The sequence below is a fragment of the Palaemon carinicauda genome, chromosome 3 (assembly GCF_036898095.1).
Source record: "Palaemon carinicauda isolate YSFRI2023 chromosome 3, ASM3689809v2, whole genome shotgun sequence".
NCBI lineage: Eukaryota > Metazoa > Arthropoda > Malacostraca > Decapoda > Palaemonidae > Palaemon > Palaemon carinicauda.
Genome location: NC_090727.1, coordinates 6,181,236 through 6,207,518, shown reverse-complemented (window position 1 = coordinate 6,207,518; position 26,283 = coordinate 6,181,236). Strand labels below are relative to the sequence as shown.

The 26,283-nt window shown below is 46.4% G+C and overlaps 1 long non-coding RNA gene across 1 annotated transcript in view; it reads right to left on the bottom strand.

The window, feature by feature from the left end:
• The window catches only part of LOC137636716 (uncharacterized), a 124,616-nt gene extending 98,758 nt beyond the window's left edge, over window positions 1-25,858 (bottom strand). Inside the window, exon 1 of the long non-coding RNA XR_011043196.1 lies at window positions 25,606-25,858. This is a non-coding gene — a long non-coding RNA (uncharacterized lncRNA). The remainder of the gene's footprint in view (window positions 1-25,605) is intronic.
• Window positions 25,859-26,283: the final 425 nt, after the last annotated feature.

Here is a 26,283-nt window from a genome sequence, read left to right as displayed (position 1 = left end):
CTTCCGTAATAGTACGTAGTACAGTAGTAGTAAAGGGTGAACGACCTCGAGTAGAGAGAGAGACCGTAGTCAATCTAAACTCCCACGTTCCCTTCGCTGAGAATCCAAGTTCCCCGTAGGAAAGGAGGAGCAGCGAAGAAAACAGATGAAGAAAGTACAGCGATGACGATTTCCCACGGCGGACGAATTATCGGAAGCCAAAGGAACGACCGAAGGACCAAGGGAGAGGCCACACCCCATGACGTGAAACCGTGGTGGCCTGGTACTACGCCGATGACGTTGTCGTACACTACACACATAGCACAAACACTGAAAAGGAAACTTACTATATTTCTATACACAAATATATACATAAACATAAAGAATGTTTATATATATATATATATATATATATATATATATATATATATATATATATATATATATATATATATATATATATATATATATAAATATATATATATAAATATATATATATAAATATATATATATAAATATATATATATATATATATATATATATATATATATATATATATATATATATATATATATATATATATATATATATTAAGTATAAGAAAAAGTAAGTACAGTAAAAGACAAAAAGCATTAATGGCTGTCAAAGCGAGGGTGGGAGCAAACACGTTCGCTCATCACCCGAGCCAAAAGCAAAGTGAACTAGTTCACCGGTGTGTGAGGGGGGAGGGGTAGCTAGCTACCCCTCTCCTACCCCCTCGATAACTAACGAGGGGGTAGTAAACCCTCGTTAAAATTCTAATGGCTCGCCATTTCAGCTACGCCGAAATTAATATGACAAATTTCGTAGATAATTTGTATTTTTCCTACCATACAAACCTTAGCTATTTACATGGGGTATTATTTTGGCGGAGCTGAAATGACGAGCCATTAAATTTTAACGAGGGTTAACTACCCCCTCGCTAGTTAGCGGGGGGTAGGGAAGGGGTAGCTAGCTACCCCTCCCCCCCTCACACACTGTGAATAGCTCAATTCACTTAAAGGTAGGACTTGACTTGGGGGTCAGGGCTGGCGGGTAACATTTGCGTAAATAGCTAAGGTTTGTATGGTAGGAAAAATACAAATTATCTACGAAATTTGTCATTTGTTCCGTAACCTAATACAAACCACCTATTTACATGGGGTGACTTACCCTTAGGAAGGGCGGAAAGTCCCCAGCCTTCTGGCTTCGGCTTTACCCGGGGACTCCAATTCCGAGTTGTGTTACTCAAGGAACGGGAGTCCCTAACCCTCGCACGTTGTCATGTTTGACCATCGTGCGGCCTACTAGGATGTGTGTGAAAGAGAATAACGTGACTCATCCTAGGAAGTTGACCTGGAGTTCTTTATGTGGAACTCTAGGCTAGGACGTTACCAATACCACCTCGTCAGGGTATGGGGGACGAGACAGTATTAAGGCTAACACTAGGAGCACAAGGAAGCATGGTTTACCTGCAGAGGTTGAGGTCAGCTGCGCAAAGACCTGGATGCTGCTATCCCCAAGAGAGGGGAGAATGAAGAAAGAAGTAAGGGTCAGACATACGCTTTCATTCACGCAGACTAAAACCGGGTAACAATGCCCTCAACCTTCTGCTACTTGTCCAATAAGGAGCCTGAGGTTAGACCAGCTGTTGTGCAACCACCACAGGAACGATAGAAAACGTATCGAGGTTCCTGTGGGTCAAGTCCTGCAGGTAGTGGGCTGTGAACGTCGTCTGACGTTTCCAGACCCCAGCTTGTAGAACCTGCGTCACAGAGAAGTTTCTCTTGAAGGCCAGGGAAGTAGCAACACCCCTGACGTCGTGACCTCTGGGACAACGTGACGGAGGAGAGTCGGGATTCAAGGTGCTGCTTATCACCTTGCGAATCCATGAAGAGATGGAGTTCTTGGTGACCCTCCTCTTTGTCCTCCCTGTGCTCACAAACAAAGCTTGCACATGAGGACGGGCTGCAGTTGTTCTTTTGAGGTAGCGCCTCAGACTCCTGACTGGGCACAGTAACAGATGGTCTGGGTCACTTGTTACAGAACGTAGACTCGTTACCTTGAAGGAGTCGAATCTTGGATCCGACACCCCAGGGTTTTGAGTCTTAGCAATGAACTCAGGGACGAGCTTGAACGTTACCTCCCCCCATCCCCTTGAATGGGCAACGTCGTAGGAGAGACCATGAAGTTCACTTACTCGTTTGGCCGAGGCCAACGCGAGTAGGAACACCGTCTTCCACGTTAGGTGGCGATCAGACGCCTGGCATAATGGTTCAAAGGGAGCTCTTTTCAGAGCCCTGAGCACTTGAACCACGTTCCAAGGAGGGGGTCTGACTTCTGACTGGGGGCAAGTAAGCTCGTAGTTGCGTATGAGTAGAGAAAGTTCCAACGAAGAGGAAATATCCACTCCTTTCAGCCTGAAGGCTAAGCTTAAGGCTGGGCGATAGACTTTCACCGCCGAGACCGAAAGGCGCATTTCCTCCCGAAGATGTACAAGGAACTCCGCTATTGTTGGAATAGTGGCATCGAGCGGAGAGATACCCCTTCCACGACACCAACCACTAAAGACTTTCCACTTCGCCTGGTAGACGCTGGCAGAGGATTCTCGCAGGTGTCGAGACATCCTGTCCGCAACCTGTTGAGAAAATCCTCTCTCCGTGAGGAGTCGCTGGATAGTCTCCAGGCGTGAAGCCGAAGCGAAGCTATGGCCTTGTGGAAGATGTTGCAATGTGGTTATCTGAGTAGCGCGTGACGTGGAGGGAGTTCTCTTGGGGGTTCCGTTAGGAGTTGCAGAAGGTCCGGGAACCATTCCGCATGATGCCATAGCGGAGCTATGAGAGTCATGGAGAGGTTGACTGATAGGTTGGCCTTGTTGAGCACCCTTCTAATCAGACAAAAAGGTGGGAAGGCGTAAACGTCCATGTTGTCCCACCTGTGTTGAAATGCATCCTGCCAGAGAGCCTTGGGGTCCGGGACTGGAGAGCAGTAAAGGGGCAGCCTGAAATTCGAGGCTGTCGCAAACAGGTCTACAGTCGGGGAACCCCACAAAGTCAGGACTTTGTTGGCTATCTGAGGATCCAAAGACCACTCGGTACTCATTATCTGCGTCGCCCTGCTGAGGCTGTCGGCGAGGACATTCCTCTTGCCCGGAATGAAGCAAGCTGACAGTGAGATCGAGCGGGTTTCGGACCATCTCAGAATCTCTACTGCAAGATGGGATACCTGTTGCGAGAAGGTACCTCCCTGCTTGTTGATATAAGCCACTACTGTGGTGTTGTCGCTCATCACCACCACGGAGCGGCCCGCCAGGGTTTGTTGGAACTGTTGAAGAGCCAGAAAAACGGCCTTCAATTCTAGCAGGTTGATGTGGAGGCACCTTTCCGATTCTGACCAAAGGCCTGAGGCTCTTTGGTTCAGAATGTGGACCCCCCACCCTTGATTTGACGCGTCCGTAATCAGAGTCAAATCTGGGGGGAGGACGAGAAGATCTGCTCCCTTCCGTAGGTTCTCGTCGTCCAGCCACCATCGAAGATCCACCCGTTCCAAAGGTCCTATGGGAACTAGGAAGTCCGGGGAATCGTTTCCCTGATTCCATCATGACTTCAGCCGCCACTGAAGGGATCCCATCCTGAGGCGGCCGTTTGGAACAAGACGAACCAAATATGATAAGATGGCCTAAGAGACGTAACCACAGTTGGGCTGGAAGCTCTTCTCGTCTGAGGTAAGGTTCTGCTACCTTCCTCAGCCTTGCTATCCTTTCGTCTGATGGAAAGGCTTTGTGGAGAATCGTGTCTAGTTTCATGCCTAGGTATACCAGTTTCTTCGTAGGACGCAGAGAGGACTTCTCGAGATTTACCAAGATCCCTAGATCTTGGCAAACTTCCAGAAGCCTGTCTCGGTGTCGCAGAATGGTCGACTCCGAGTCTGCCAGGATTAGCCAGTCATCCAGATAACGAAGGAGACGGATGCCGTTCCTGTGAGCCCACGACGAGATCAGAGTGAACACCTTGGTGAACACCTGGGGTGCCGGGGAGAGACCGAAACACAGCACCTTGAACTGGTAGGTCTTGCAGTCTAGGCTGAATCTTAAGTACTTCCTGGAAGACGGATGGATGGGTATCTGGAAGTACGCGTCCTTCAGATCCAGAGTGCACATAAAGTCTTGTGGTCTCACTGCAAGTCTGACCGTGTCCGCTGTCTCCATACTGAAATGAGTTTGTACGACAAACTTGTTTAGTGCTGAGAGGTCGATGACCGGTCTCCAGCCTCCAGACGCCTTCTTTACAAGAAAGAGTCGACTGTAGAAGCCTGGGGAGCCATCGTCGACCTCCTGAAGAGCATCCTTCTTGAGCATGGTCTCGACTTCTGCCCGGAGGGCCAACCCCTTTGCCGATCCCAAGGCATAGGAGTTCAACGACACTAGATTCGCTGTCAGGGGAGGTAGAGATGTTGTGAACGGGACGCGATACCCTTGACCGATCACAGAGACTGTCCAAGGGTTGGCCCCGAGTTGCTGCCACCTCTGCACGCAACTTTTTAGGCATCCCCCCACAGGTGGACACGCGGGGGGACTGCCACTCCTAGTGTTTGCGACCTTTGCCGCTTCCTCTAGGAGTTCTACCTCCCTTAGAGGACTTGCCACGTTTCTTGTCTTTCGGCTGAAAGGACTGCGGCTTAGACATGCTTGTCTTAGCTGCCGGAGCCTGCTTAGGTGTCTTGCGAGGCTGCTGTTGACGTTGTTGTTGAGGGGCTGGAGGTTTATAGGGCCGAGATGTCAGGGCCCTTTGGAGGAGAGAGTTCTGGTTCGATCTCCTCCACCTCTCAGCCGTCTGCTCAATGTCACGAGGCTCCAGTAACTCCCCTCCAAAAATAGAGGAGTACCTGAGCCTGCTGACGTCTGCAGTGGGGATCTTCTGATGGAACTTCTCGGACACTGAATCGCGTCTTTTGAGGATCATGTTGGCCCACAGGTTAGTGACCTGGTGGGCTAGAAACTCAATAGAGCGAGTGCCCAAGAGGAGAAAGGTCTCCAAAGCTTTCCTATTGCTCTCCTTGGACAGATCCTCGGATTGCAATAGGATGCCCAGAGACCCAAGCCAGAGATCAAGCCACGAAGTTGCCTGCATGGCACTCTTCACGACTTTTTCCAGGTTCTGGGCCTCTGACGCTGCAAACGTCACCTGCCGGGTAGAGAGCTTCTCGAAAGAAGTTCCCTTTGCTAGTTCTTCCACGGAATGATGGAGTGGAAGAGACATGCAAGACTCCCCGTCAATCTCGAAATACCTCCTCTGTTGGACCAGAGGAGGTGGGAGGAGTTTGAACCCGGCAGAAGAACGTCCTGAGGAGGCCAGACCGGAGAGTTGAGCTTTGAACTTGTCTCTGGCGCCTTTCACCCCTTTAGACCAGGGCAAAGCCGCACTAGTCTTGGGGGGCTTCTGGACACCAAAGACCTCGTCAAGCACGGTGTCTTTCCCCTCGCGAGGGGCTGTCTCCGGGTCCTTGATTTTGTTGAGCTCCCTCATCAATCCAAGGACCTGACAGAACGCATGTTCTGACTCGCTGTGCTCTCCTCTTGGTGGACTGGCAGCTAAGTCTCCCATCCCCAATAGGTCTTCTTGGGGAGAAACGTGGACGTCCTCCCCAGGGATAGCTGGCTCTTGACGAATCCTCGTTGAAGATTTTGGAACAGTCTTGGTGTCCTTCAATTCCCTCCTGGGAGGGAAGTAGGACTCCAACAAAGACGCCCGAGGAGGACCCTCCTCACGTGCAACCCCTCCTCTATCCGGAGAAAATTCTCCCCTTGGTGCCAAGGGAAAATTCTCCGAGTTAGAGGAATCCCCCGAGGACGAGATAAACTCATCTACAGGAGGGGTTGGAGCTGCAGAGGTTGGAGAAGGAGAAGGGGTCCACCTGATGGGGTTCCTGGAGACCAGCTTTTCCCGGGGAGGAGTCACCACGAAGCCCACTCATTTCCTTTTCTTCAACGGTGGAGAACCCGTCACAGGGTCCCGTCCCTGATCAGTGCTGGAAGGCTTAATAGCCTGGACCACAGCATTGATCATGTGGCGGAACCATGGTAGATGGGTAACTGACGCTGTGTCAGCAATCGCCGCTGGAGAAAAGGGGATCTCGCGACCCTTAGGAGTGGACACCACGGGGCCTTCCTGAAAAGCAAAAGATGATTGCCTAGACCTCTCTGCCGATCTTTCTTGTTCTGCCGTTGTCCTCCTCTTGCGCGGAGGTGAATCCTGGGAACCCCTCCCAGGAGGAGCACCTGCTGATGATCCTTGCAATCCGCATGACCCACATGGGCGGGTACAATGTCGCGCCCGGGAGACCTCGCGAAAGAAGTTTCGTGCGCGGGCGAAGGTTCATGTGCGGGCGTGGGCGCGCGTGAGGGCGCGAGGGCGCACGTGAGCGTGGCGATAGGGCGCGCTGGCGCGTAGGCGAGCGTCCTGTGGGTGAGCGTTCGAGCGTAGGAGAATGGCGACCATAGGACCGCGCGTGGTAGCACGCAGGTGATTAGCGCACAGGAGAGTATGCACGAGGTCGAGTAGGAGAGCGTGCATATGAACGCGTAGGAGAACGTTCCATAGAACGAGCTGGCGAGTGAGCGCGCGACCTCTTAGGAGAGCGCTGGTGATGGTGGGAGGGAGAGAGATGTCTCCTAGAAGACTTGGTCTCCCTCAACTGGTGGCGCGCAGATCTGTCAGTGATTGGGGCGATGAAGGAGAGGCCCCTTCTTTAGAGCCTGCAGGCCCCACAGCGTGTTGGTGTGAATGGCGAGCTGTAGGAGATCGTGGGCGTGGGTGCGCCAAACTAAAGAATGAATGAATGATTTAAAGTTTTCAGGCATCCTGACCAAACTAAAGAGGTGCTCAGTAATCGAAGGGCGCGCAGGAGCAACTGGGAGTGCAGGAATCGACGAGTGAGGCAAAGGTGAACCCTTGCGAGCGTCTGAATCAGAAGATCTTGAGGGCGCTGGCGCAGGGCGTGCAACAGGCACAGACCCTAGTGCGTGCTTGCGTGCGCGCGCGCAGGAGAGTGATGGCACGCAGTGCGCCCATCAGGAACTGTAAGTTTACTTGTGAACGAAGGTTCTGGAGTGGGAGGTGAGACCTTCCGGACTCACCAGTGGTAGCTTATACACCCCCCCTGGAACCCCCCCAAGCGGCGGCGCGAGCCCCAAACCACGCCCCCTTGGGCGGAGTTACCAGGGACGAGCGGGTTGACTCGGCAATGGAAGTCACATTTTTGAAGTTGTAATAGAACAAAAAATAACACAGAAGTGGTTGAGCTTACCTTGGTAGTGCAAGTTATGAAGGAATTACTGTGAAGGTGCAAATTGTTGGACATAAAGGTCTTTTTACTAGTAAATTCAATCTTCTTGTGCTCTCTTGGTTGATATGAATATTGAAAGATTCCAGTTAGTTTGTTTTCTGTGGAATAATAGTGATTGTATGTGTGTGTTCTTGTATATAGCCTACTCTGTTGAATTATGAAGTTGTTAGAATATTCCCTCTTAAGTACTGTACATGGTCTCCTCGGCTCACGGGGGAAGGGTTGGAGGGTGACCCAGACTTTGAGTCCGGAAGGTCTCACCTCCCACTCCAGAACCTTCGTTCACAAGTAAACTTACAGTTCTGGAGAGGGAGGTCTCAACCTTCCGGACTCACCAGTGGTAGCTAGGCAGATGCTTCAGGGGGCTTGAAGATGAAGTCCAGCGACCACAGCATCGAAAGCTCCCTGTAAGCCGAGGAGAGCATAGTAAGAGCTGAAGACAGAGTCGCTTCTCCAATTCATTCTGGACATGATTTCTTGTATAGATACTCCATTGTATAGCAGTCTTGATGAAGCTTGACCCCTTATAGAGTGAAAATTCGTTGACTGTTTAGTTGCATTTGGGTCGGCTCTGAAAATGCACTCCCTAAAAAGTTGTCTCATTTTTTGTAGAGACATTATCTTGAAGTGTTCATCTAGCCATATGTGGTCTTTCCTGTCTATGTTTCTTTCCATACAGACTTTGTTTGTGTATTCCAAATAGAAGTTCAATTGTCTGACTGGACATATTTTTGGTCTGTTAGGAAGCTTCCTAAAGCTGATCTCTATTGGCGTGTAGTTGTTCTTTTGGTTTTTGGCCATGAAGGAAGGGTGGTTCCGTAAGACAATGTGTTCTGGGGTGAAGGTGCTCCTGGAAATGCTGAGATTGTTAAATTGATTAGCTCTTAAAGGGCAAGCTAAGGCTACTAGGAACAAGGTTTTCTGTGTCAGTAGTAAGGTAGAGTTATCTCTCGTGGTGTTGAGAAACGAAATTACTTTGTCTAGATCCCAGCCAGGGAACTGGTGAGAATTTCTAGGTTTCCTTCTATTAACTCCCGATATCATTGCTTTGACATATTTGTCCTCTGCAAGACAGTAACCTGGGAAATAGCCTGACAAGATAGGACCTAAAGCTGCTCTGTAGCTCTTCAGGGTGTTGTAAGACAGACCCTTGTCTATAAGGTGATTGAAAAATAAAATAATTGCTAACAGGGGGAATTTGTTGTCTCTTCCATACTCCTTGTGAATGAAACTTTTAAAAATGTTGTATAGGTTTTCATACTTGTGCAAGGAGCTGTCCCTCAAGCTGACAGCAATTTTGGAGCAAACCTCAGGAGGAAAGACGTTAGGGAGCTGATCCTTTAAATTTTGAAGGCAATCAAAGTTGATTGGAGCTTTGCTGAGGGTGAGATACAATCCTTGAGAACTATCTGGTAGTCTTCGCTCTTCACAATATATCGTTTGTGCTGCTTCGCGACTGACTTCACTAATGGAATCCATGGTTCCGTCCCCTGCGATAAGGTGCAGAAAAGCATATTATTATTGCATTCTTTATTGATTTTAAAAGCTACTTTGTGTAGTAAGAATCCTGGTGAAAAGGCATAGAGAGGTGTTGATCCCTTCCAGCTAATCGTAAGTGCATTATTGCTGATGGCTTTTTGGTTTGGAAGAGATGAACAAAACTTTTTGCACTTAGTATTGAAGCCATTTGAGAACAGATCTATTTCCGGGGTGAAATTGAAGTCAGAGCAGATTAAGGAGAATAGACTGTCACTGAGGGAAGTTTCTGTGTGAATGGAACCCAGGTCCCTGGAAAGTGAGTCTGCGATGGTGTTACTTACTCCCCTGATCCATCTGGAATTTATCTGTATGTTGTGATCCTTCATGGTACTAAGTATTTTCCCGACTAGTTCATGGGCTAACTTGTTTCTGATACTACCCTGTTTCCTTAGCCAACAATTAGTAACCTTTGAATCAACATGTATTAAGACTACCTTGTTGTATAACCTTGTGATGAAGTGTTCCAAAGAATAGAAGCAAGCTAATAACTCTCTTACATTGATGTGAAGGGAGGATTCTTCCTTTGTCCAAGTTCCATTTATTGAGAGCATATTACCCGCTATTACTAATGCACCTCCCCAACCCTGGTTGGAAGCGTCAGTGAAAAGTTCTGCATCTATCTGTGGTTTTGGAATGTTAATCTCTCTGTACATTTGTCTCTGTTCCCATGGCTTTAGGTATTTTTTGAAGGTGTGGGGAATGATTTTGGTACCCTGAATTAAAATAACTGTGGTATCTGTGGAGATATTTAAGATGGAATCTTCCCAAGCTTGTATAGGATGCACTAAAATTTAAAGCTCCGATTAACAATTTGATAGGAATGCAGGTCGGATTTAACAGAGTTGGAGAAAGCTTTGGCCAATTCGACACACTTCTCTATGTTTTTCCCACTGGGATTCATAGTTTTCTTAATCATATTGTAATGCACTCCTAAAAATTCAATTCTTTGAGTCGGTTCAATTGTAGATTTTTTAAGTGAGATATTCCATCCTAAGTCTGACAAGATCTTAATGACTAGCTGAATGTGATTTTTACATTTTACATAATCTTTTGCTAATATAAGAATGTCATCAAGATAATGGAATATTAAGATGTTATATGAAGTTCTAATATACTTGATCACTGTGTACATTATCTTTGAAAAAATATAAGGTGCTGTCTTTAGTCCAAAGGGTATCACAGTCCATTTGAACTTCCTTTTACCTAGTTTGAAGGTTAGAAATTTCTGGCTACTTGCATGTAATGGAATGTGCCAATAAGCATCTTTTAAATCTAGTTTGCAGGCCCAAGAGTTTAGATGTAGATAGGGAAATATAGTATTGGCCTTGAGCATGGTAAAAGAAGGTTTTCTGGGCTCGAACCTGTGCCGCCCAGTGAATAAGCTCCATTTAGCACTTATTCCTAGGTAATTTACTGCTAAATATACCAGAGAAAAAAATGTAAAGGAGTGCTAGGTTAACTAGCTCGCTCACCTATTGGTGTCGGTATAAAATTGGGCGTATAATCCAGAGGTCCCGCACTATTTAGATTCATCCACGACAGAAACCCCAATAGAGGAGAGCCGTTCAACCTCACTCGGTACTACTAACACTGCATCCGCTCAGAACCCAACTCCTTTTAGCACGTCTTGTGTTGTAACCCGCTTTTTTGTTGTGCTCTCGTTTTTCCACTTATTTTCATTGGATTATGGCTTCTTCGTCGGTTTCCCAGGAGACACCGTCTAAGTTAAGTACCAAGCTTGGTTTTGCTGTGTTTTGAGCAACCTAGATCGTTTAATATTTGAATTATAGGAGTTTATTCTCTTCGTTCATTTCGATCTTGCTTGATTCCACTTACAGTTGGTACTCCTGTTTTGAGAGCTTTTAGTTTCACTCGCGGTGTTACTATATGTATTATTTTTATTATTTTTATTATTAAATTTTATTTGTTATTGTGGATATTCATTATTTAGCGTTTAGAACCCTCGTGGTTCACTTTTTGGGCCGATATCATTTACGTATCGTTATGGCTGCCGACCTTCGTTGCTAGGCGGCAATGTTATTTTTTAAGCCATCAGGTGTGTCTTTAGTGATTTAATTATTATGTTGCATGCCTTGCCCAAAAAATTTTTATGTGTTTATTTTATATTATCAACGCTATCACTATTATAATGAATATTGTGCTATTACTCCGTTTGATCTGTCTGGTTGGGGATCGTCAGTTGGTAGCCCTGCTGCTCCGTATCACGTGATCCTCCCCCATGCTCCCCCTCTCGCTAGGTGGGCGGCTAGGCTTCTCTCCCCCCCTCCCCTAGGGGACCGTTGCCTTCCCTCCTTTTAGAGGGGGTAGTTCAGTGTTTATGGACTTTGTCCTCCGGGTGTCCCGGCGGGTTCGTCTCTGTCTAGTCTGGTTGGCCACCGGTCAACAGAGTTGGATCCCGGTGCACACTATTTTATATTCACTTATCACACTGGTTTATGTTACTGTATATGAAACCCTCTGGGTTCGGTTGGCGGTTCTTATCTACAGTTCCGTCCCCCTATTAATTTATAACAGTTCCTATGATTATATATAATGATTATATGACAGATCACTATCCCGGAGTTCCTATACGAATTGGTTTTGGATACTTTTATTTCCCGGCCCGGGGCTTAGCCTCGCCCCGGGAAATCAGACACCATGTGTCTTAATTTCTTGTTGTTGCATCCTTTTTTATGCTCCCGGCTCGACCGGAATGGATGGCTATACTTTAGTCTTAAGCTAGACTTATGTTTAGGCCCGGGTCCTCCGGACCCGCCCCTACTTAAGAATATTACAGTTAAGCTCTAATCTTGTGTTAGGCTTATGTTAGGCCCGGGTCCTCCGGACCCGCCCCTACTTAAGAGAATTACAGTTTCTCATATACTATTCTTTTTATAGATGGTGCATTGTCAGACGACGGCCTGTGCAGCTGTTCTACATCAGCCCTGCGGCCATACCGTCTGTCGGTCTCACGCCCTCTGCGGAGTGCAGCTGGAGGATGTCGTGGTATGGCACCCGGATAACTGTGTGGTCTGTTTTGACCTCGTTACCACCCTTGGATCTGACTCGGTGAGTCCCGTTGGCTATGTTGCCTTCTTATTTATCTTACCTTTTTTGGCATACATACACTATTTAGTAAGATATCTATGGTCTTGAAGGACCACTGGGAGTCTTCCCTTTTTAATTCCCACTATTATTTCAGGCATCCCCGGAGCAAAAGTTTGCGGCTCGGGCCACACTGAAAGTGTGGGTTGGTGGTTTTGCCCGGAACGTGAAGTCCAAGCGGCCGTACGTCCTCTCCGAGGACTACTGTTCCTTGATTTACCCCAACGCCAAGTCTTCAGCCGCTGTGGCTAGGCATGTTGCAGCTCCCATCATTGCCCACATTGATGCCACCATAGCGGGGTTCATTGATCCAGAGCAGGATCCGTCGGACGCCCCCGGAGATCTAGAAGACAATGTTGCCTCCATGAACCTTGACGTGGAACCCATGTTATTGGATGATCCAGATACAGGTAGGGTGGTAAGTGAGGCAGGTGTTTCCGGCGCTGAGATTCCTATCCTCAGCCCCTCTCTTTCTTCTTCATCTGATCGCTCTTCCTTTCATGGTTTTTCTGGGGACCGTGATTCGTCCCAACGATCACACTCGGTTCCCCCCAAGAATAAGTCTAGAACCTTACCTAAAGCTCATAAGCCTCATAAGGCTTCTCATGGTTCTAAGCAGAATACAAACCTGTCATCTAAGGCTTCTGGCTCCTCCTCTAAGTCTCGCGACCCGTGAGTTCATTCCGCCACTCCTGCTGCTAGCCCGGGCCTTTCCGAATCAGCCATGCTTCGCATCGTGTCGGAGATGCAGGCTAAGTTGGTATCAGAGATGCAGTCTAAGATGGACACGATGTTCTCTAACATCGGTCAGAGACTTGGGGCATTAGAGCAAGGTGCTCCGGAGCGAGTCCAAAGCTCTCTCATCCCGGATGCCTCTAAGCTCCCGCCGTTTGCCAAGAATAACCCTTGGCGTATGGCTCTTCATTCCCCGTTCTCAGACGGAATGTTAACTTTGGAGGGTCTTGGCACTCGTCCCCTAGAGGACTTTGAATTCTTTCCTCCTGGTCTGGCATTTCCATTTCATGGTTATGCCAGGCTTACCGAGGAAGCTTTGGTTCGGTTAGACAAGGTCCCCAAAGAGACAGTCATCTTCCCTAAAGAGCAAGCCCAATCTGTGTGGGCCAGATTCCTGAATGACATCGGCTGCACCAACACCATGTTGACGCCTTATAAGAGCTCCTTCACAATGTTCTTAATGGACAAAAACACCGTGACTCCATGTGTCAATAAGGTAGCAGAGCTTGCCTTCCAATATGCTCTGGAGGAGAAGCCCTTGCCTCCCATCCGAGAGGTGGATCCAATCTCCCTCCTTCTTCCTTCAGGCATTGAGTGTTGGGACAACGTCCATACCACCTTTACCTCTGGCAAGCTAGCAGCAGACTGTGCTTCAGTAATGTTTAGTGAGCGGCTTCCCCGTCTCCCGGAATCCCTCATTAAACAGGAGTATGATTCCCGCCTACGCGTTGGCCGTACTCTGAACTTGGCCACTTCCACGGAGTCGATAGCCTTGACTTACGATACTGAGAGTATTTTTAAGTCTCTCAACAAGGCTACGTTGCAGTCATTATACTATGACCTGTATGACTTCGCTACTGCTAAACGCAGGTGTCGCAAACATGTCCTGGCAGAGGCGACTATTAGGCATGAACCTAATAAGCTTATCCGGTCCTCCTGTTGGGGTCCAAATCTCTTCCCTGAGGTTCTTGTAGAGGAAGTCTTGGCGGAGGCCACTAGAGTCAACCAGAGCCTTAAAGCCCGTTGGGGTTTGACTCCTAAACGTAAATATGACCCTGCAAATTACCAAGCCCGGGGTAGGAAGAAGCTCCGTCCATATACCTCCACCCAGTTCAGGCAACAGCAGAGTGGTTCGTCCAATTTCCGGCTGCCTCTTCCCCCATCTCCTGTTGCCCCTGCACAGCCTTCCACCTCTCAGGCTCCTTCGGACGACTATGTCACCGTTCTGCTCCCTAAGAGCCAGCTTTCCGGTGCCTCCGCCACTTCTCCTGCCTTTAACCAGTCTTATGAGGCTCATAGCTCTTCCCAGAGTTATGGTAGAGGTAGAGGCTACCACCGTGGTTCTAACCAGAACAAAGGCAGGGGAAGAGCCTTTCGCAGGGGAAAGAACTTCCGAGGCGGACGTGGAGGCAACTCCTCAAACCAATACTGAGGTGCAGCAGGTAGGGGGGAGGCTCTATGCCTTCCGCAACAAATGGAGGTTCAGTCCCTGGGCTTTCAGTATCATCTCCAAGGGACTGGGGTGGAGTTGGATTCAAGGACCTCCTCCTCCGAACAAATTTCATCAACATTCCACTCCGGACCTGGTCGAATTTGTCCAGGATCTTTTACAAAAGAACGCCATACAAGAAACGAAACACCTGAAGTTTCAAGGTCGGCTGTTCAGTGTCCCGAAGAAGGATTCAGACAAGAGAAGAGTGATTCTAGACCTATCCCTTCTCAACTTGTCCATTCAATGCGACAAGTTTCGAATGCTTACCGTCTCGCAGGTGCGGACCTTACTTCCCCGTGGGGCCGTCACCACCTCTATCGATCTTACAGACGCCTATTATCACGTCCCGATAGCGAGACACTTCCGTCCGTATCTAGGCTTTCGCTTAGGGGACAAAAGTTACTCCTTCAAGGTGATGCCTTTCGGGCTCAACATCGCCCCAAGGATCTTCACAAAGTTAGCAGAAGTCGCTGTTCAGGAACTCAGAAATCAAGGGATTCAAGTAGTAGCCTATCTGGACGACTGGCTCATTTGGTCAGACACCTCCCAAAATTGCCTAAAAGCCACTCACAAAGTCATCCATTATCTTCAATCTCTAGGCTTCCAGATCAACTTCAAGAAGTCCCGTCTTCTTCCAAAATCGAAGTTCCAATGGCTCGGCCTGCAATGGGATCTTATATCTCATACTCTGTGTCTTCCCAAACCCAAGAGGTTAGAGATTGCAAGGAACACCAAACGCTTTCTCAAAGACAAAGTAAGTTCCAGACGACTCCAAGAGAGGATTCTGGGGTCCCTTCAGTTTGCCTCAGTGACGGATCTTCTTCTGAAGGCAAAATTGAAAGATATCAATCGTGTCTGGCGTTCGAGGGCGAACCGGAAGCTCCGGGACAGGAAAGTCCGCCTTCCTCCCATTCTACGGGAAAGACTTCTTCCTTGGACAAGAGCAAACAGTCTGTCAAAGTCAGTTCCCCTTCGATTTCCGCCTCCGAAGTTGATCATTCACACGGACGCATCCTTATCAGGTTGGGGCGGCTATTCTCAGCTCAGGAAAGTTCAAGGTCTTTGGTCCCCCTTGTTCCGCCAATTTCACATCAATGTGCTGGAGGCCATGGCAGTTCTTCTAACCCTGAAACGTCTCGCTCTTCCCAAGAGACAACACCTTCGTCTGGTCCTCGACAGCGAAGTGGTGGTCCGCTGCCTCAACAGAGGCGGGTCAAAGTCAGGGCCTCTGAACCATGTTCTAATAGCCATATTCTCCCTAGCAGCCTTGAACCGTTGGCATCTTTCAGCTGTCCACCTGGCGGGAGTCCGGAATGTAGTGGCAGACGCCCTGTCCCGGACCTCCCCTCTAGAATCGGAATGGTCACTCGATCTAAAGTCATTTCGGTGGATTCTCTCTCAGGTTCCCGGTCTCCAAGTGGACCTCTTCGCCACGGAGTCCAACCACAAATTGAGAGTATATGTGGCTCCCAATCTAGACCCTCAGGCTTACGCCACAGACGCCATGTCTCAGAATTGGGACATCTGGGAAAAGATTTATCTTTTTCCCCCGGTGAATCTTTTGCTGAAAGTTCTAGACAAGCTGAGATCCTTCAAGGGACAAGTAGCCTTGGTCGCACCCAACTGGCCCAAGAGCAACTGGTATCCTCTCCTGCGAGAGTTGAGACTATACCCTCACCCGATACCCAATCCGGTTCTGTCTCAGATAGTACAAACACGCGTTGTGTACGCTTTCTCAAACATTCAGAGCGCCCTAACTTTATGGACTTTATGAAGTTTGCGGCCATGCATGGTGCCAATATTGATCCTCAAAACACCCTGTTCCTAGAATCGGATAAACGGGATTCCACCATCCGCCAGTATGACTCTGCAGTTAAAAAGTTGGCAAAATTTTTGATAGACTCAGACGTGAACTGTATGAACTTGAACCTTACAGTCACTTTCTTTAGATCTTTATTAGAATCGGGTCTGGCAGCCAATACTATCACCACTATTAAATCTGCTTTGAAAAAGATCTTCCTAGTGGGTTTTAACATAGACTTAACCGACTCTTTGTTAGCTTCAATTCCGAAAGCCTGTGCCAGACTGAAACCGGTTACTCGTCCTACCCCGGTGACCTGGTTCCTTAATGATGTACTCAAATTGGCTTCTGATACCCTTAACAGTTCTTGCGATTACATTCCCCTTCTCAGGAAAACACTTTTCCTGGTGAGCTTGGCTTCCGGGGCAAGAATTTCTGAACTGGCAGCCTTGTCGAGAGACCCGGGTCATATTGAGTTCCTGCCTTCGGGAGAGGTCCTTCTTTCACCTAACAAATTCTTTTTGGCTAAGAACGAAGACCCTCAGAACAGATGGTCCTCCTGGAAAATTGTTCCCCTCACGCAAGACCCGTCTCTGTGCCCTGTTACTACTCTTAGGTCTTATTTATCCCGGACCTCCTCTAACTCCTCGGGGCCTCTATTCGTTAGAGAACAAGGCGGTACCATTACTATTAAAGGGATCAGGCAACAAATTTTGTATTTTATTAAACAAGCTAGCCCTGACTCTTTTCCTCTTGCACATGATATCAGAGCGGTTGCTACTTCGGTGAACTTTATTCACCACATGAATTTTACGGACCTTTCCAGGTATACAGGGTGGAAATCACCGTCAGTGTTCAAGAAACACTACCTTAAACATTTGGAAGCCCTAAAATTTTCTACAGTAGCTGCAGGGAGCGTAGTTACTCCCAGGTAACTCACAGGTTAATGCCTTGTCTCTTTATTTCTCCCTCTTACCTGCCTCATTTATACCCTATTGTATTCGTTGGTCTCGCACCTGAATACTGTTATTATATTTGTAAATTTTTAAAACTCCTGAGTATCTGAATATATTATCACTCACGGCATTATTATACCTACCTTATTTGTCAATTGTCTACCAAGTGGATTTATGTTCATATTTAAGATACCCTTATATTTGTTTTTTGGTACTCATCTCTGATTAAAGCATCCTGTATTTCCCTTACGCTTATGTTTTTTCCTTTATTTTGCAAGTTTGGTGACATTTCTCTTGTATAGATTCACTGGGCGGCACAGGTTCGAGCCCAGAAAAGGGATTTTGACGTAGGAAAAATCTATTTCTGGGCGAGGGACCTGTGCCGCCCAGTGAACCCTCCCAGCTCCTCTCCCTTGGAGTCCCCAAACTTTGGGTGCTAAGGAGTTGGGTTCTGAGCGGATGCAGTGTTAGTAGTACCGAGTGAGGTTGAACGGCTCTTCTCTATTGGGGTTTCTGTCGTGGATGAATCTAAATAGTGCGGGACCTCTGGATTATACGCCCAATTTTATACCGACACCAATAGGTGAGCGAGCTAGTTAACCTAGCACTCCTTTACATTTTTTTCTCTGGTATATTTAGCAGTAAATTACCTAGGAATAAGTGCTAAATGGAGCTTATTCACTGGGCGGCACAGGTCCCTCGCCCAGAAATAGATTTTTCCTACGTCAAAATCCCTTTTTTAATCATGGTGTTGAGCACCTTCATGTCAAAGATTAGTCGTACTGTTCCATCTGGTTTGAATTTATAAAATATGTGGTTGGAGTAGTAAAAGGAAGTTCTGGGGATCTGCTCTATGACACCTAGTTTTAGCAGTCTGTCACATTCACTTTCCAATATTTTACGCTTGTTAATTGAATAAAATCTATCTTTACCTGTTCTTTTTAATGACCTCTGGGCTTTAAGTTTATTATTAAACGGAATTCTCACCCCTTCATTGATAATTTTACAAGCAAAAGAGGCATTAGGAAGCTTTCTCCAACTATCAATATTCATCAATAATGACTTACCTATCCTATTCTCTGGGGGGCTCTGGGAGGAGTTATTCATTGGTTTTGAGGCCAAAGGCAAGGTCTCTTTACTTCTATCTTGATTTATAGCATTTGGCCCAATGTCATGATGGTCTGGTGCGGAGCAAAGCTCGTTATTATCTGGTGCTGAGCAAAGCTCATTAACCACTGGTGCTGAGCAAAGCTCGTAATTAACTGGTGCTGAGCAAAGCTCATTAACTGGTGCTGAGCAAAGCTCATTATTAACTGGTGCAGAGTAAACATCGTTATCAACTGGTGCATAGAATACTGGTGCTGAAAAAATCTCTCTTTGAACTGGTGCGGAGCATGGCTCAATTTCTATGGTCTTTCTTTTCTCTGGCTCCTGAACTATTAGCTTGTCCATTTTATGACCTCCCCCCCCCCCTGTACCCACCTCGCCTATTACCTCTTCTAAGCGGCTGAGACTTGAATCTAAAGTTAGGGTTACCTTTGAGGAAAATGAACCTTCTTCCCTGAAATCTGCCCCCGAAGTTGAATTTCCTACCCCTGAAGTTTGCTGCCCCTCCTCTGAGGAGGGGACCTTTGTGAAAGCAGGCAGCAATGGCTGATTTTTGGTCTTCAGTTAAATTCCAAACTTCTTTAATGTCTGCTTTGATTATAAGATCTCTTATTTCTTCCTTGAGGTATCTAGGAAGTGCTCTGCTTCTGAAATTTCTTATCAAATTTTGTATGAGGTCTATGCTCCTCCTTAGGGGACCAATAATAATTTTGGACAAAAAATCAATGTCATTTACTTTGGAGGGGTATACAATGTGTGCCAGTGCTGCATGCCCTTGAAAGGCTGAAATACTCATTTTAATATTTTCAATGTCATAAAAAAATTTTCTCTTATAACTGTCATCAAATACCTTACCTTCAGGCCAGAAATTCAACTTTGGAGTATTAATTAATTTAAAAAAGTCTGAGAACTCCTTATTTTGACTACTAACAAAGAATTTATCCCGGTTATCACTATGGCCTTCACTGAAAGTTAATGCTACTAGTGAATTATTCAATTGAATTTTCCCTTCTCTATGAAAAGATGGTTCAGCTTTGAAATTGGTGGAAATATATGAAGGAATGGGTTTATTGAAGGTAAGAAGGTTGAAATCCTCGTAATCACTTTCATCTCCATTATTATAAAAGGAAAAGAGGTCTAAATTTGCACTTTCAGGTAATTCAGGTGATCGTCTTGAGCGCTTAGTAGGAGGGGGAGCCTCATTCTTCTTAGCAGGTGAACCACTTCTGCCGAGATGAATGTTTAATATCAGTGATTTATTTACCATAGATTAATTGAAATTTTGTTCAACAGGTATAGTAAATATGGACAGCAGCGGACCTAGAAGGCTGAAGTCAGGCAATGGGGTTCACGACTCAAATAGCCCTCTTAGGTTAATTCAGTGCCATATTTAAGTGAATGATAAGTTTAAATCAGTTATTATTAATAAACTAGACCTGCCTCATATGTAACCCTTATCAGATAGCCCCCCAGGGCCTAGGCTAGTGTCGATAGGTTTAAAGCGAGAAATGTAAGCTCGAACTTACCTGTGGTCTAGCCTACTGCCTATTAAGCTGCGTGCTTTTGATGTGTCAGGCAAGCAATTGTTTTGTGCGCTTAATTATAATTTTGTAATATATAAAAATTGGAGTATTTGGTTTGTTTATACCAATTAATCGTGTAGTAATCATGCACATGCTTTGCTTAAGCTACTTACGCTATGTTCGGAAGTGCCTGCTCTAAGCATTCAAATCATAACAACCTTACGTATGGGGGCCGCCATTTGCATTTGTGACATCATTAGTCTAAATCAGCTGCTTTCCATATGACGTTTTCGTTGTAAACAGAATTTAAAACCTTACCTTTTCTGGATGATTTTCATAAGAGTTTGATTCTGTTGTAGTAACATATTTACGATATCAGAATTAGAAGGCATATCACTATCTGCAGTCGATTGTGTTCGTTTTTTGTTACTGATTACGTTCTCCTCTCCGCTGGAGTCTTCGCTAAGCCGATGCACCTCCGCGGAGGTAAGAATTTGCCTAGACATAATTAAGCCGTGAGCTGAGATATTACTCTGGTTGCTGAGTGCAGAATAATGAAAATCAGCAAATAATGTTGGGAGCAGCGGGAGGGAAAAAGAGAACGTTCTGTGCCGAAGTCAACTTCAGAAATGTGACTTCCATTGCCGAGTCAACCCGCTCGTCCCTGGTAACTCCGCCCAAGGGGGCGTGGTTTGGGGCTCGCGCCGCCGCTTGGGGGGGTTCCAGGGGGGGGGTGTATAAGCTACCACTGGTGAGTCCGGAAGGTTGAGACCTCCCTCTCCAGAAGTTGTTGCTTCTCAGGCTGGGGGCGCCCCAAGGAGCGCTGGCGAGTAGGAGATCGCTGGCGCGTTGGAAGGCGTTGTACCTTCTCTGGATGTCCAGGAGAGCGCTGGCGCGCAGGAAAGCACTGGCGCGCAGGGGATCGCTGGCGCGTTGGGGAGTGTTGGTCCTTCACAGGCTGAAGAGCGCGCCCAGAAAGGCGCTGGCGAGCAGGAGATCGCTGGCGCGTTGGGGAGCGTTGATCATCCTCAAGATGAAGAGCGCGCCCAGGGACGCGCTGGCGAGCAGGAGAGCGCTGGGGCACAGGAGATCGCTGGCGCGTTGGAGAGCGCTGGCGAACAGGAGATCGTTGACGAGTAGGTGACGAAGATAACCTATGCTCAACTGCACGCAGGTGCGCGCGCAGGGGCCAGGGACTTAACCCCAGAGACCTTTTCCCCCGAAGGGGACGGTGCCTGTAGGATTACATGTGACGGCAGCACTGAAGATCTGTCAGGAGTAGGGGATCGTTAACGATCCGCAGAGAGGTCAAGGGATGTTGCAGGTATGACCTTCTCCTGACGAGGTAGTTCCTCCGCAGGGGGAGGAGAAGGAGACCCAAAGAGGCGCTCTTCAGCCCTTTATAGGGAGAAGGGAGCCCCCTCTCTCGAAAAGGCCTACGGGCCTTACGTCGAATGCGACCCCTGGGTAAGGAGTCAGGGTCATCGGTCCTTCAAAGAGGTGTCTCTGAAAGCGCGCTCCCCCGGGGGGAGACGAGCTCGTAGGAGAGACCGGAGGACCCACCTTCCCTTTCGAAGGCTGCGCGGAAGGGAGAGGTGAGTCTTCAGCAACATCAGAGGCAGCAGGATGAAGGGTTTGACTTGTCACGTCAGAAGGGACAGTCAAAACAGCGTCGACAATGTCCGAAGGATAAACCTCCGGAATTACCGGCGACTGTTTGACTGCAGCCCCCAGCTGCAACAAGTCAAACAGGCCTTCCTTGGAGGGAGTGCCCTTTAGCCCCAAGGAAGCCCAAAGCTGAAATAAACCATGGTTAGATACTGTACAGTCAAATTCATCAAAATATAAAATATCCTCCCCCGGGGGAGGAGAGGGAACAACCTCGCTAAGGGAGGTCACGCCCTCTCCACCACCCCGAGGTTGGCAAAAACCCCTAGGGCCTGCGATCTCACTCGGCGGTTTCACGGGTGAAGCCGAACGAGGGAGAGCTTCGGAGGAGTTTCGGGCGGCGCAAGAGGAGTCCTTAGAGACCACCTTCTTCAAAGTCACCTTCGAAGGAGATCGGTCTCTCTTAGACTTCTTCTTGCGCCTACGGCCGAACTTCTCCCACTGGGAGGCAGACCACTCCCTGCACTGACTGCACCCATTTTCCTTGTCATACCGTTGACCTCGGCAAAGGGGGCAAAGGGCGTGAGAATCCGTATCCATAGAGGACATAAAAGTCCCGCACGGGCGATTAGGAAGTCCAGGGCAAGTACGCATTGTTACAGAGTAGAGGCCAACTTCACTCACAAACTGTTTAAAGAGAAAGCAGAAAAAGATTAAAGGCTGTCAAGCAAGGGTGAGAGCAGAAACGTCTGAGCATCACGCGAGCCAAAAGTGAATTGAGCTATTCACTGTGTGTGAGGGGGGGGAGGGGTAGCTAGCTACCCCTTCCCTACCCCCCCGCTAACTAGCGAGGGGGTAGTTAACCTCGTTAAAATTTAATGGCTCGTCATTTCAGCTCCGCCAAAATAATACCCCATGTAAATAGCGTGGTTTGTATTAGGTTACGGAACAAACCCTATTTAAATAGCGTGGTTTGTATTTCGGTTACGGAACAAACAGCAATTTTTACTAGAACATGTCGTTCTGACCAGAACTATAATAAAATCACACTCGCTACCTATTAACACAAGAATTGAGTCTGAAATATGAACAATAAGCCATCAAGTTATCAGAACTCGACGTCCTAAATATCTAAAAGAATTTGAACATGTGCAGCCAACAAAACATATTGACACGAGAATAGTTAGATGGTTTCCAATTATTGGAACCTAGATGTATATGTCTACTGTAAGCTCTAGAACATTTAAATATGCGACCCCGAGATTATACAATAACCTAAAGGGTGAATGTAGTTCATTGGGACAGGGTAAGCTATGAATACAGTAGTGTAAGGAGGGGTTGCAGAGGTGAAGCCTCCAGAGTAGATAAGGATATGGCTCCTAAGTTAGATTAGGTGGTGTTCTTATGTTTGTTTACCTTGTAAAGTGTAGTGTTACATTCTGTTCAAACAAACTACAAAGGCGCCTAAGCTACCACTAGTCATCCAAAAGACTGAAGATATTAAGGCTTTCAAGAGGAACCTGAAGACTATCTTTGTTTTAGGAAACTGAAAACTTTCTTGTTTTCTAAGTGCTTTAATGGTGTGAATTTGGCAATAAATGAGCAATATGCAGTGTGAAATAATGAATGCCTTGGAATGCACGATAAAATGACAGTAAAATTACAGCTTCAATCAAACTCTGATATTTGATTTGAAAATCTAGTTTTAAAGCTTAGATGGTGTGCTTTCAACGAATTTAACCTTTATTTCCACCGCAAATAAGACATTCTAATGTTATGACCCCTCCCCCCCCCTTCCCGACAGACATAGTTGGGAACCTATGACTTTGAGTGTGGGAAAACAGGACAAAATGTGATTACTTTGACAAAGTTTTATTTATTGTCTGGCAGCAAGTACAGTAATACCCTTCTAACCACTTCCATAATTTAGTGTCTATACTGACAACAAACCCAAAAGTCTATTTTCAAACTATCATCAGTTGCATATCAACAATAAACAAATACGCGTTAATATATGATGTTTAATTGCTAGCGAAAATTAAATTTGCTATAAGAAATGGAAGAGTGCTGGCTAGCTTGTTGTTTTTCCCTATATGTTTAATGGGGGCTGGGCCATAATAACTTACGTATCGGGAGATTAAAATGTCGGTTAAAATGTAAAGTATGTTTTTTACTCCAAGTCCATTGTTTACATCTGAGAGACTGAAGGGGACTTACTGTGCATGCGTTTTTTTCCATGGATTGCGGAGCTTTCTGTGCATTTACAATGACGTATCTGTCAGATGATTTTTTTAAACCAATTAATAACTTACAAGTAGTTCTTCATAAGTTCCTGGATGTTCTTTTACAACACCTATCCCCACCCCCTTTTCTCTTCAGGTTCATCATGGCTTCCATATGTCAAGGTTGTTCTCTGAGGGAGTGGGAGATACATTCCCTCTTTTTCAGAGAAAATAAATGGACATACGAGTTCCTACAGAACCATGGAGTCATCCCTTCAGACGTTCAATGCCATTCCTGCCAACAGTGTGTATCTTTAGATCTCTTAATCAGTGGGCTTGTAATCGATCAGTCAAGGTTGCTAATAAGGGAAAACGTCGTGCATGCGTTTTTTCCATAACCGCATTTAAGGGCAATTTCTTGGAAACGGCTCGCTTTCAATTATGGGAAATACTGCTGTTCGTGAATCATTTCCTTGAAAGAGCCTTTTCGTACAGCGATGTCACCTATAACCTAGGCTGGACATTACAAACTTTGGTTGACTGGAGGTCTTATTGTTCGGTAGTCGCGGAAAATTACTGCCAGAACTTTCCGTCTATTGGTGGGCCTGGCATTGTCGTCGAATTGGGTGAATCCAAGTTTGGGAGGTCGAAATATAACAGAGGTAGGCCTTTGTCTGGTGTGTGGGTGTTCGGTGGCATGGAGCAGGAGCAAAAAAAATGTTTGTGGTCCCTTTGGTGGACCAACCAAGAAATGCCGAGACCCTTGTGCCCTTTATACAACGTTATATCAAGGCTGGGAACGTAATCCACAGTGATTCACGGAAAGGATACAAAGATCTCGCCACTGCGGGGTATGTGCACTTCACTGTGAATCATTCGCAAAATTTTGTGGATCCCAAGACAGGTACACATAATCAAAACATCGAAAGGCTGTGACAGGAAATCAAGAATTACGGTCTCCCGTGGCGGAATTCAAAAAGAATATTTTATTCAATATCTCGTTGTCTTTATCCGCCAGGTAAAAATTACTATAATACATATTTTAATGTTCAGTTCCATTTTTTCAATAATTAGCAAGCTAAAGTGAGCTTATTTTTCCAGCACAAGAGGTACGAGTGCTTACATAATTTCCTGCTTCAAGCCGCCAAACTGTAGCCCCACTTATTTACGTCTACGTCTAAGACAGGGTCAGTGACAGTTCTTCCTTTGTCAACGGAAAACCCTCAGCCTTCAACCTCCCAAACTTGAGGTAAGGATTTATTTGTGAATTGTGATTTCGTTTTCGTTTGTGACCAGGGAAAACGGTCCGGGGGCTTGCCCCTAGCTAGGGGTCGTGACTTGAGAAGGGGGTTCGGGGGCTTGCCCCCGGTGTGATGGTCTGAACGATCACCCGGTCTCAGAATTCTCCTTGATAATCTGCGCATGCGCGAACATTACCGTGTACCACTGCATACGAGGTTGATGTTCTATTTTCCTGTAATGTTAGCGTGCACAGCTCAACATTACCGCTTGCCAGTACATACGACCTTGATGTTTTATTTTCATGCGAGCGAAGCGAGCTAATGGTGGAAAAGAACCATTATACAATGTCAAGGAGAATGCCGAGACCGGGGGATCGTTCAGACCGTCACACCGGCTAGGGGCTGTGACCAGGGAAGATTTGTGAACTGAGAAGGGGCTCCAGGGGGCTTGGCACCACCCCCCTAGGGGTTGTGACCTGGGAACTACTAGGTTAGGTTAGGTGGGTTTGTTAGGTTCTGTACAATTTTACAAATCTCAAATGTTAAATAATCATGTTGGCCTTTGTCCAGCCACTTATATGATCCATATATTTTTCCAACTGGGTATCTTGTTCTTATTTACAATACTGACCATTATTATTGCTGTAAATCACTCGGTAATGACATTTCCCCAACCTAAAAACCCGGGTTTCCCACTGGGGTCCCCCATAAATGTCTTAATATAAAGGGGTACAAAAACTCATGAAGGGGTGGTTTGCCCCAATAATCAATGTCAGAAGTGCATAGAACACAAGGTAACGAGTAGGAAAAATATATGGTTCGTGTATTTGGCTAGAAATTAAAGTATCATATATTTACCCAAATGCGATACCGTTTGTAATCTACCACTTTTGGTCATCACTAATTTCATTAGCCTAGTAGGACTGTCTACATACCCTTAGTCAATACTAGTTCGAGGGGCAAATAGTGGTTCCATGATATCCGGCATCACTAAAGAAGCATAAACTTCACTTTCTTACGCACATTGTTAGTCGATTCATAAATGTAGGACACAACTTCGAGAGCACGCAATAACCAATGATCACAGATGTCAATGTAAGAATTTTTTTTTGAAATTTCGAATCTTGCCGAAAAAGTCCACATGTCATGGCACTACCAAAGACTATACCTTCAGTATATAGTCTTTGGTCACTACTCACTATTCTTATAGTGAATAATATCGTGCCAGGACTTCAAAATTGTCGCCCTTCAAGTAAAATTGTCGTACAATAACATCTGACTTCTCTAAGGTTATCGTACTTTTAATCTCATTGCTACTTATTTCCTTTCCTCTCTGGGCTCTTCCCTGTTAGCCCCGTATTTTGCTTTTCAAACTAGGGTTGTAGCTTAATAATAATAATAATAATAATAATAATAATAATAATAATAATAATAATAATAATAATAGCCTCTGTACCATGGTCCTCCACTGTCTTGGGTTATAGTCCTCTTGCTTGAGGGTACACTCGAATATTATCATCATCACTAACCAAGATACAACCATAGGCGGCAATTTCGGAAAAGCGGGATGCTATAAGCCCATGGACGCCAACAAGGAAAATAGCCTAGTGAAG